The sequence below is a fragment of the Carassius gibelio genome, chromosome B12 (assembly GCF_023724105.1).
Source record: "Carassius gibelio isolate Cgi1373 ecotype wild population from Czech Republic chromosome B12, carGib1.2-hapl.c, whole genome shotgun sequence".
NCBI lineage: Eukaryota > Metazoa > Chordata > Actinopteri > Cypriniformes > Cyprinidae > Carassius > Carassius gibelio.
The window spans coordinates 3,745,971-3,755,202 of NC_068407.1; the positions used below are offsets into that span (position 1 = coordinate 3,745,971).

A 9,232-nucleotide genomic window follows, 5' to 3' on the forward strand; every position below is an offset into this window, starting at 1 on the left:
ATCTTTTTGTAACCCATATGTTCACATATGACCTAAGTTAACATGCAATATCAGACTGGGATGCTTGCAGATGTGCCATGCATTGTGAAAGGTTAATTTAATGTTAGACTTTCAGTGCAATTATCCAACTGATCTTTGTTGACCAGGGACACCGGGCATCAGGTGAGAAAATAAGATCTCAATTCAGCCTCTGAATTGGAGGTGGAGAGAGCAGCTGTGCTTGGCATTATGATTGACACGTGCCAGATTGCAGCCCCACCCCTCCATGTTGCGTTCTGACCTCTAATGTTTTCTGTGTGTGTTCTGCAGTGCTGCGGAGCCAGATCATATCAGTTTACTCTTATTGGATTAACTCTGAGCTGCCCTTGAGGTAATGATATCTCTGGAAGATTTTATTGTTTTAAACCAGACCACCTGCTTGAGGAGATGTTTATGTTCGCATAAATGTGAGCTGGACTGCTCTGTGATTCAAACACACAGTGTTTATTTGGTGCACCAGTAACTATCAACACATCGGTTTATCTTGCATTACAGATGCAGTACTTTTTTGATTAAAAGTTTTTGAGTTTCACTGTATAAATTAGGGTTGCAAAGGGGTTCCAAAAATCTCCAAAATGTATGGAATATTTCCAACATTTATTGGAAATGTTCCACCTTTGTGAAACCCTATGATGCATTTTAGATCTTTGTACTAGTATTTTAATGTGTTGTTCCAATCAGATCATAAAGATTCAGTTTCTGCTTGGAAAAATAGAATGGTACTTTTTTTTTTTTGGATTTTGAATGTTCTGCAGAGATCCACACACTATTCTTCAAAAGATTGGATTTAGGAAGATTTTTGGATGTTTTGTTTTCAAAGACTGTATTTATATGATCACAAATACAGTTAAAATTAAATATTATTACAGTTTCATGTAACTATTTTCTATTGTAATATATTTGTTTTAATTAAATGTATTCCTGTGATGCAAAGCTGAATTTTCAGCATCATTACTCCAGTTTTCTGTCACATGATCCTTCAGAAATCATTCTAATATGCAATCAATCTTATTTTCAGATGGTACAACACATTTTTAGTTGTTGTTGTTGTTGTTGTTGTTTTATTAATTTTATTAATTTATTTTTTAAAGGTGCACTGACTAAATAATATTGTTTGTGAAAAAAAGTGAAAAGTGAGAGTGACGTGACATTCAGCCAAGTATGGTGACCCATACTCAGAATTTGTGCTCTGCATTTAACCCATCCGAAGTGCACACACACAGAGCAGTGATAACACACACACACTGTGAACACACACCCGGAGCAGTGGGCAGCCATTTATGCTGCGGCGCCCGGGGAGCAGTTTGGGGTTCAATGCCTCAGTCGTGGTATTGAAGGTGGAGAGAGAACTGTACATGCACTCCCTCCACCCCCAATTCCTGCCGGCCCAAGGCTCGAACTCACAACCCTTCAATTGGGAGTCCGACTCTCTAACCATTAGGCCACGACTCCCCAAATTGTTGTGTAGGTATTGCATATTGCAGTCACCTTTTTTATCTCTCTCTGTCTTCATAGTAGCTAGTTATAAATTGTTGTGTAAAACTTTAATTAGTAGAAGAAGTAAAAAACTGAGTTGATCTTAAATAAAAAAAAAGGACAACTTAAGCATTTGTCTCTCATTTTTATGCTTTGTTTATATTTTGAATGAAATTTGTTATTTAGAATTTATGCTTTATTCAAAATGTTGAATATTCCTACTTGACAACCCTGAGTTGTGAAGCATGAAGAGGGCAGTTGTTTGATTGTCAACAAAGACGTCTCCTGGCAACTGCATTGCAGAGGATAAACAATGCTACACAATGCTGGCATTGTTCTGCAGGTGTGTAATTACCAACAGAGAGAATAATTTGCAGTGTCTCTGCAGACATTTGCTAAACAGTTTTTATTTTCACATAATATAACGAACTTAAGCTGCTTGATAAATGTTAGTTGCTTAAAACTTTTTTTTTTTTTTTTTTTTTGTTTTTTTTTTAGTATAGTTTTGGACTTGAATAGAAATGTAAAATGTGTTCATCCATATATTTAACATTAAGATGAACAAATACGACATATCAGTTTTGAGTAAACTGGCCTTTTAGTGAATCTAAACTGTATGTCAGCCAGTAGAGGTTCTTCATGAATGATTTTTGTCCATCACCAAAAACTACAGTGTGCACAATGCTAGGCCAGCCATTTGACAAGATAACAACAGTACTGAGTCTGTATGTCAAATATACAAGTGGTTAGCAAAGCAAGCGACTCGCTAGCTATCTGTTTCCCTCCAGTCACTGAGCTGTCCGCTGAGCGCAGCAACATTTGCACTTGTGCGCTCGTTGAAAATGAAGACATCTGGTTTGCCGTCTGCTGTCATCCATGTGCTGTTTGAAAGCGGCAAGGTCAAGACAGTGTTCACAAACTCGACCCAGACATGCTAAAGGTCACTGGCATGAAGTGGCAGAGAATGAGCCAAGAGGGTCGTCAGACACACTGATGACCCCAACCACATCTCTAATTAGACATTTTTTTATATACATTTTAACATTTGCTTATAATTATTTAGCCGATTCTTCTTCGTTATCTACTTAAAACGTCAGTCTATAGTCATCACATTAAGCATGTGATGTTCCTGCAATTTTGTATCTATATTTTTAATATTTGATTTTAATAATTGTATATTTGATTTAGTTTTCTACATGTGTGTAAAATATTTAGTCTATGTGTGGCATTTAACATTCAAAACAATCACTTAAGGAGAAATAAGTGCACCTTATGTTTCATAATCACCTCTCAACGCATATTGTCAATACCATCTTTTATGAATAGTCACTTTCAGTTTATGCATGACCAAGCACTGCATTTTGATTTGCATTGAATCCGTTTTATTCCAAGCACTTACAAAGAATTCCTAGTCTTGAATCATTACAGAGACTCAATCTGATATGCCTATCTATGCAATTTCAATGCTGAGCACATCTCGGTGCCTTTAATTGGCAGGTATTTGTACCTCAAGAGGTTGCGTTGCTGGGAAATAATGAATTCCTGATAGACTGAGAGATCAATAATAACCCGAGCCGTTAATAAAATAATTACACACTGCCCAGCTATGTAAACAAGGGACTTTATAAACCGCACAGAGGCACATATGATTGAGGAGACACATGCCATTTGCATTTTGGAGGTTGGATGCGATAATTTAGAGATGCATGCATGTTTGTCAATCTCTCTAATACTCACACTGTGAAATGTTAGCCAGAGCCAAGAGTAATTATCATGTTACTCCAGTGCATTAATTAATAAGGAACTGAGATTTTTTGTTTGTGTTCACTTTTTAAATAATTGAATTTGTGTCGAATTGAGGAATCATGAGAGATTTTACCATTATTTTACCCTTAGGCAGGTCTTGAGGCTTTGTTAAAGATTTGATGGTGCCTGCTAATATTTACAAAGAAGGCTAGCACGGTTCTTTACTCATAATGCAGATAATTATTTACTCCAGAGGACCTCTGGGTCACATACTTGAAAAAGCATACCCAAAAATACAATTTAATTTACTCAAGCTCATTTTGCTGAATATTTCCCTTTATGCTTTACACAAGTTAGACTTGGAATGAAGGTGCGAAGATGACACATTTTTCATTTTGGGGTGAACTATCCTTTTAAATTGCGGAGTATAAGTAGATTTTAGCATAGACTAGCCTTGGATACAAAAAGCAACATCGATAATTTACTCACTCCCGAATTCTGTAAGAAAAGATGTAGGTTCCTTTGTGGATAGATAATTGGGACTCGCTAGATTAGTTTCTAGCCGTAGTCACAAAAAGCTTTATGGTTTGATTCCAAGTGGAAGAAATATTGAGATCCGAGTATGCCCTGTTGCCACTGTGTCCTTGGCTCCAGGTTTTTTTTTTTTTATTTTTTTTTTTTTTCCAGAATCCTCCTTGACAGGCACCGTGACCCTAGATATCTCAGTTCCATTCAATGGAAAGTGACAGCTAAATGACAAAACAACTATACAACTAAATGACAAATAACTAAAAGATAAACTGCTACTGCTGTCCACACAAAGTGCCCTTGACAAGCAATTTGCCCTTGGAGTTTTCCAGCATTTTTCAGCTGTGTTTATAGGTCTTTCTGAGCACAGGATGTTCATTGGAATCATATATATATATATATATATATATATATATATATATATATATATATATATATATATATATATATATATATATACATGCATACACATATACATATACATACACATACACATATACACACACACACATAAATAACACTGCAGTATAACTGAACTCTGTGCACACTTTTTCAAGAATTACTTCCTTTTTTGAATTCAATTGAGTGTTTGATATTCAGTCTGCTTTGAGTGCCTCAATCTAGCCAGGTTTTTACAGCTTTGCTTGCAGAAGCTGGCCTTTTCCATCTGAAGTTATGAAAAAAAAAGTGTTGTTTGTTGTGTCTGTTTTGCTCAATACAGCAGAATCCATCTCAGGTCAGGCTATAGGTTTTTGTATTTTATGTTTGTACCAACAATTCAAATGGAGGCTGCAGCTGAATGGGGGATCTTTTATTTAATCTCAATCATTTTTTTTTCTGTGAACAAACAATTCACGTGGAGGCTGCATGCCAAATGTGCGATCTTGCTGACAGAGAAAGGTTTCTGCCGCCTTAGAGTACGAAGAACTACTGACCTTTCCTGTGCCCATTGAAAGCTGTACATTGTACACATTTCACATTGTACGCTGTCTATTATGCCCACCTTCTGAAGACAGGGTCACAAAGTGCTCGAGCCATCAGGCTGAATCTGCGGTAACATCAGCACGAGGGACAGTCTTCCTTTGCCGATGTTATCCAGAATGGTGTGTGTTGAATTATGCCTTTTGTGTTCCATTTCTTTCATTCTCAGAAGTCTGTATGGCACTGTACTATACTGTACATGCCTTTGGGTTTTCAATTCCAAACAACAGGAGCAACACAGAAAGAGGGTAGATTGCCAGATGTATAGTGTACGGCTAAAGTCTGTGAAGATCAAGTCAGAATTTTAATTGTACTTTTTAATTTTATTGTAACAATGGTAAACTGGCCCTTCGCTCATGTACACTCTAAAAACTGCTGGGTTGAAAACAACCCAATTTGGGTTATTTTGACAACCCAGCGCTGGGTCAAAAAGGGACGAACCCAGCGCTGGGTTGTTTTAACCCAACCAGTTGGGTTATCATATTTAACCCAGCCTGCTGGGTTGCCTTTTTTATAGTTTAAAATGACTATATTGCAGGGTTTAAAAAAAACAGAGCAGGTTTTTTTTTTTTTTATCACTGTATTTCAGAAGGAAAACTACTGTATTTAGAAAATGTTCGATATCATTTCGAATGTGCTTGATAAGGCAGGGTTTGTGAGCTCAGCACCGCTCTGCAGCCGTTACCGGAGAAACCTACCTCTCCCGCTCTTAGCGCCTCCTGCTGGCAGAAAATAAACTCGCAGAGTGCAGCCATGTGGGGAAACAATGCATTTCTACGTTAAAATTAACCCAAATTGAACTAGGCATTAAACCTACAAATGTTGTTCATTTTAAATATCACTTTTACACACAAATAATAATTACAAAAAGGAAAATATTTATTAAAAACAAGAGAAGTCAAAAAGTAACATGTTAGAAGAAATGCAGAAAAGGATGGCATTAACAGCTACAGAGTTCATAAACAAAGCATTGAACATTTGATGAATATAACTTAAGATCAAATTGGACTTTGTTCAATTGTATATATTGTATAAAAATATACGAAAACACATACAATAAATTTACAATTAGTTAGGTTTTTTTCCAACTATTCTGGCATGACAGTACACAAATAAATCACAACATTAACTTTGATATTATAACATTTAACAGACGCATATGTGTGTGTGTGTGTGTGTGAAAGAATGTGAGCAGGTGTATGAATGACAGAGTGTAAACTCTTCTACTAAACAACACAGAAAAAGCATTTAACTTTTTTTTTTTAAACAAATTATACACTTACAGTTTGTTTCATAGTCCATGAATACAGATCATGCATCACAGTCAATTTTCATGATCTCTTTAGCATAACTGATGTAGTCATGAAGAAGCCCCATCAGCACAGCATGTGACGACATCTACATCATCCAGGGCAGCGTCCTCCTTTAAAACCACCGCTGCATCAGTTTAGGCAAAAGAAGATTCTCCTCTCTGACCAGCATTCATCCCAGTCACCACCTGCTCTTCATCAGTGGCCTAAGAGAAACACATTTGAAAAAATTAAACATTTAATTAAACTATCCATTTTCAGGTAGAGGTGTATTCACATTCGTAAGGATAGGTAAATAATCTGTTTTAAAGTTTCAACACTTTGTGCGGTTGTTTAATGTCTCAGTCCACCACAGCGCTCCAGAAGGCTATAATGGCAGCACTAGTGTGAGGACATGCAATACTGTTTGAATAAATATTGCTTTCAGAAAGCTTCTTTACTGAAACATTAAAACAAACATGACATTCACATACCTCACAATATTCACGTACATGGAGGGCTGCTCTTCAAACCGTTAGTTCACCAAATAATTAAAATGTTTATAATTTACTCTCCTCATGTTTTTCCTGACTCATACAAAATCTGCTCATTTTTTGGAAAACATATGAATATATTTAATATTCTCTTTTTGTGTCCTCCATTGCTGGTCTGGGAGACCAATATTTTATTTTGAACATACATGTTTGCTATCATATAATTTAAGATGTATTCATATATAAATATCAGAATTTACTTCTACAATAACTCTATATTTATGAAGCTTGAAAATACTGATTATCTAAACTATAAATGGATTAACAAATATTATGAGAAGACTAAAAATATATTAATTTATGTTGTAAAGACAGACAAAAGTCTTATAGGTTTGGAATGACTTGAGGGCAAGTAAATTATTTTTTGTGTGAACTTTACCTCTAAGAGCGAAGACCAAGAATAATGACTCTCCAAATCAGACAACTCCAAAGTTGGTTTGAGTTCTGCAATAAAAAACACAGACATCAATGGTTTTAATGAAATGAGCACGTAATCACACTGTTGTTGCATCAAAATGTGAAGTAAACTGGCAGGAGACAACAGAAAAATTTATTTTCTAAAAATAACTTGCATAAAATCTCAAAGGAATGATTCTCTCCCATGTCTTTTGCTTTTAACATCTACAAAAACAAAAAACAAACATTATTTTACTCTTAGTAAAACACAACAACAACTGATAACATGAAATTATGAAGTTTACTTGCCTTATACGATCTTTCCCTCTCTTCAGAAGAAGCTGAGAAAACCACCTCCTCACACAAGCAGACTTGTGTGTCCTTAACTCCAGTTAGTTTGAGTTCTGCAAAGAGGGACATCAATGGCTTCAATAAAATATTAACATATACATACATACATACATATATATATATAAAATCACACTGTTTTTGCATCAAAATGTGAAGTTAACAGGCAGGACACAACAGAAACATTAATTTTCTTAAAAAAAAAAGTAATAATAATTTAACTCACATCAGTCTCAAAAGAATGAAGTTATCATGTCTCTGGATTTCAACATCTAAAAAAAACACACACACATTATTTTAGTCTTAGTAAAAATAGAGATAACTTGATGTTATTCTGAAGTTTACTCTCCTTAAACCGTCTGTCCCTCTCTTCAGAAGAACACCTCCTCCTCACACAGGTCTGTGACTCCTCACACAAACAGCTTCTGTGTCTTTAACTCTCAGCGCGAGGACAATGAAGACAGGAGCTGGACAAGTCTGAAATATTACATGTAAAACATACTTTTAACAGTTACCACTTCAACAGCCTCAAAATAATTATGCTAGTCTTTACTACACAATGCCGTTTCCTTTAGGAGACAAACATACATTCAGTTTAACCGCGAAAAAAAAAGACAAATTCACATGAGCGTAACCGTGACCATAACCGTCTGTTAACGCCTCAAAGAGAACAGATAATGTAAAATCTTATGTAAATATGACAAAATACATTCACAGACGTTATATTAAAAGTACATCCTCCGTTCAGTAACGTTACATGAGGCAGTTAAGACCTCCGTGTGCCAGGCGAAAACCGCGTCCGTTTTTTTTATATATATAACGTATATAACGTTAAGCTCCTTTGTTTCCGCCTTTCATAAAACCTTCCGCCTTTCATACAACCGGGTAAACAATAAAAGATAACTTTACATTTTGAATATTTAACGTTACTTACCATAGTCTTTCACTCGCTTCTCGCTTCTATCACGCTGAGAAAATGGCGGCTGCTCGCACTGGAGACGTACGATTTTGACGTGACGTGCGTGCTCTCCTTCACGTCCGCGTCCTCAACCCACCCCGCTGGGTTAAAAAAGAAAGTTATTTTCAACCCAAACTTGGGTTAAAACATCCCAAAGTCCTATCCAACGGCCTCAACCCAGCAGTTGGGTTGAAAAAACAACCCAGCGTTTTTTAGAGTGTATATTTACTTAAAGAGCAATTTTTATATAGATAATAACAATACCCTATATCAGCAATAACAATCAGGGTTATAATATTACCGTATTTTTCGGACTATAAGTCACACCTGAGTATAAGTCGCATCAGTCCAAAAATACGTCATGACGAGGAAAAAAAACATATATAAGTCGCACTGGACTATAGGTCACATTTATTTAGAACCAAGAACCAAGATAAAACATTACCGTCTACAGCCACAAGAGGGCGCTCTATGTTTTCAGTGTAGACTACAGGAGCACTGAGCAGCATAGAGCGCCCTCTCACGGTTGGAGACAGTATTGTTTTCTCTTGGTTAATTTCTCTTGGTTCATGTCAAATTAATTTTGATAAATAAGTCGCACCTGACTACAAGTTGCAGGACTAGCCAAACTATGAAAAAAATTGTGATTTATAGTCCGGAAAATATGGTAACTAAAATTAAAACCATAACAAAGTTACATGTATTTATTTTTTTTGTAATTATTTAGTTTAGCAAACATTTCTCATTGTTTACACAATAACTAAACTAATAAATAAAACTAATTAACAAATTGTATAAGACAGCATATTTTAATGATAAAAATTGCTGAAAAATAACAAAAAATGAAGTGAGAACCAAAAATATGCAAATAAAGCTGTATTCAAAATATTAGCAAACGCTGTAATAGTATATATCTA

General features: G+C 35.6%; 1 long non-coding RNA gene across 1 annotated transcript; it reads right to left on the reverse strand.

Moving 5' to 3' along the window:
- Window positions 1–7,317: 7,317 nt before the first annotated feature.
- LOC127969493 (uncharacterized) lies at window positions 7,318–8,533 on the reverse strand. Its single transcript, XR_008156280.1, has 3 exons — window positions 8,292–8,533; window positions 7,584–7,834; window positions 7,318–7,413 (listed from the first exon to the last, which is right to left on the reverse strand). It is a non-coding gene; the product is annotated as an uncharacterized LOC127969493 (long non-coding RNA).
- Window positions 8,534–9,232: the final 699 nt, after the last annotated feature.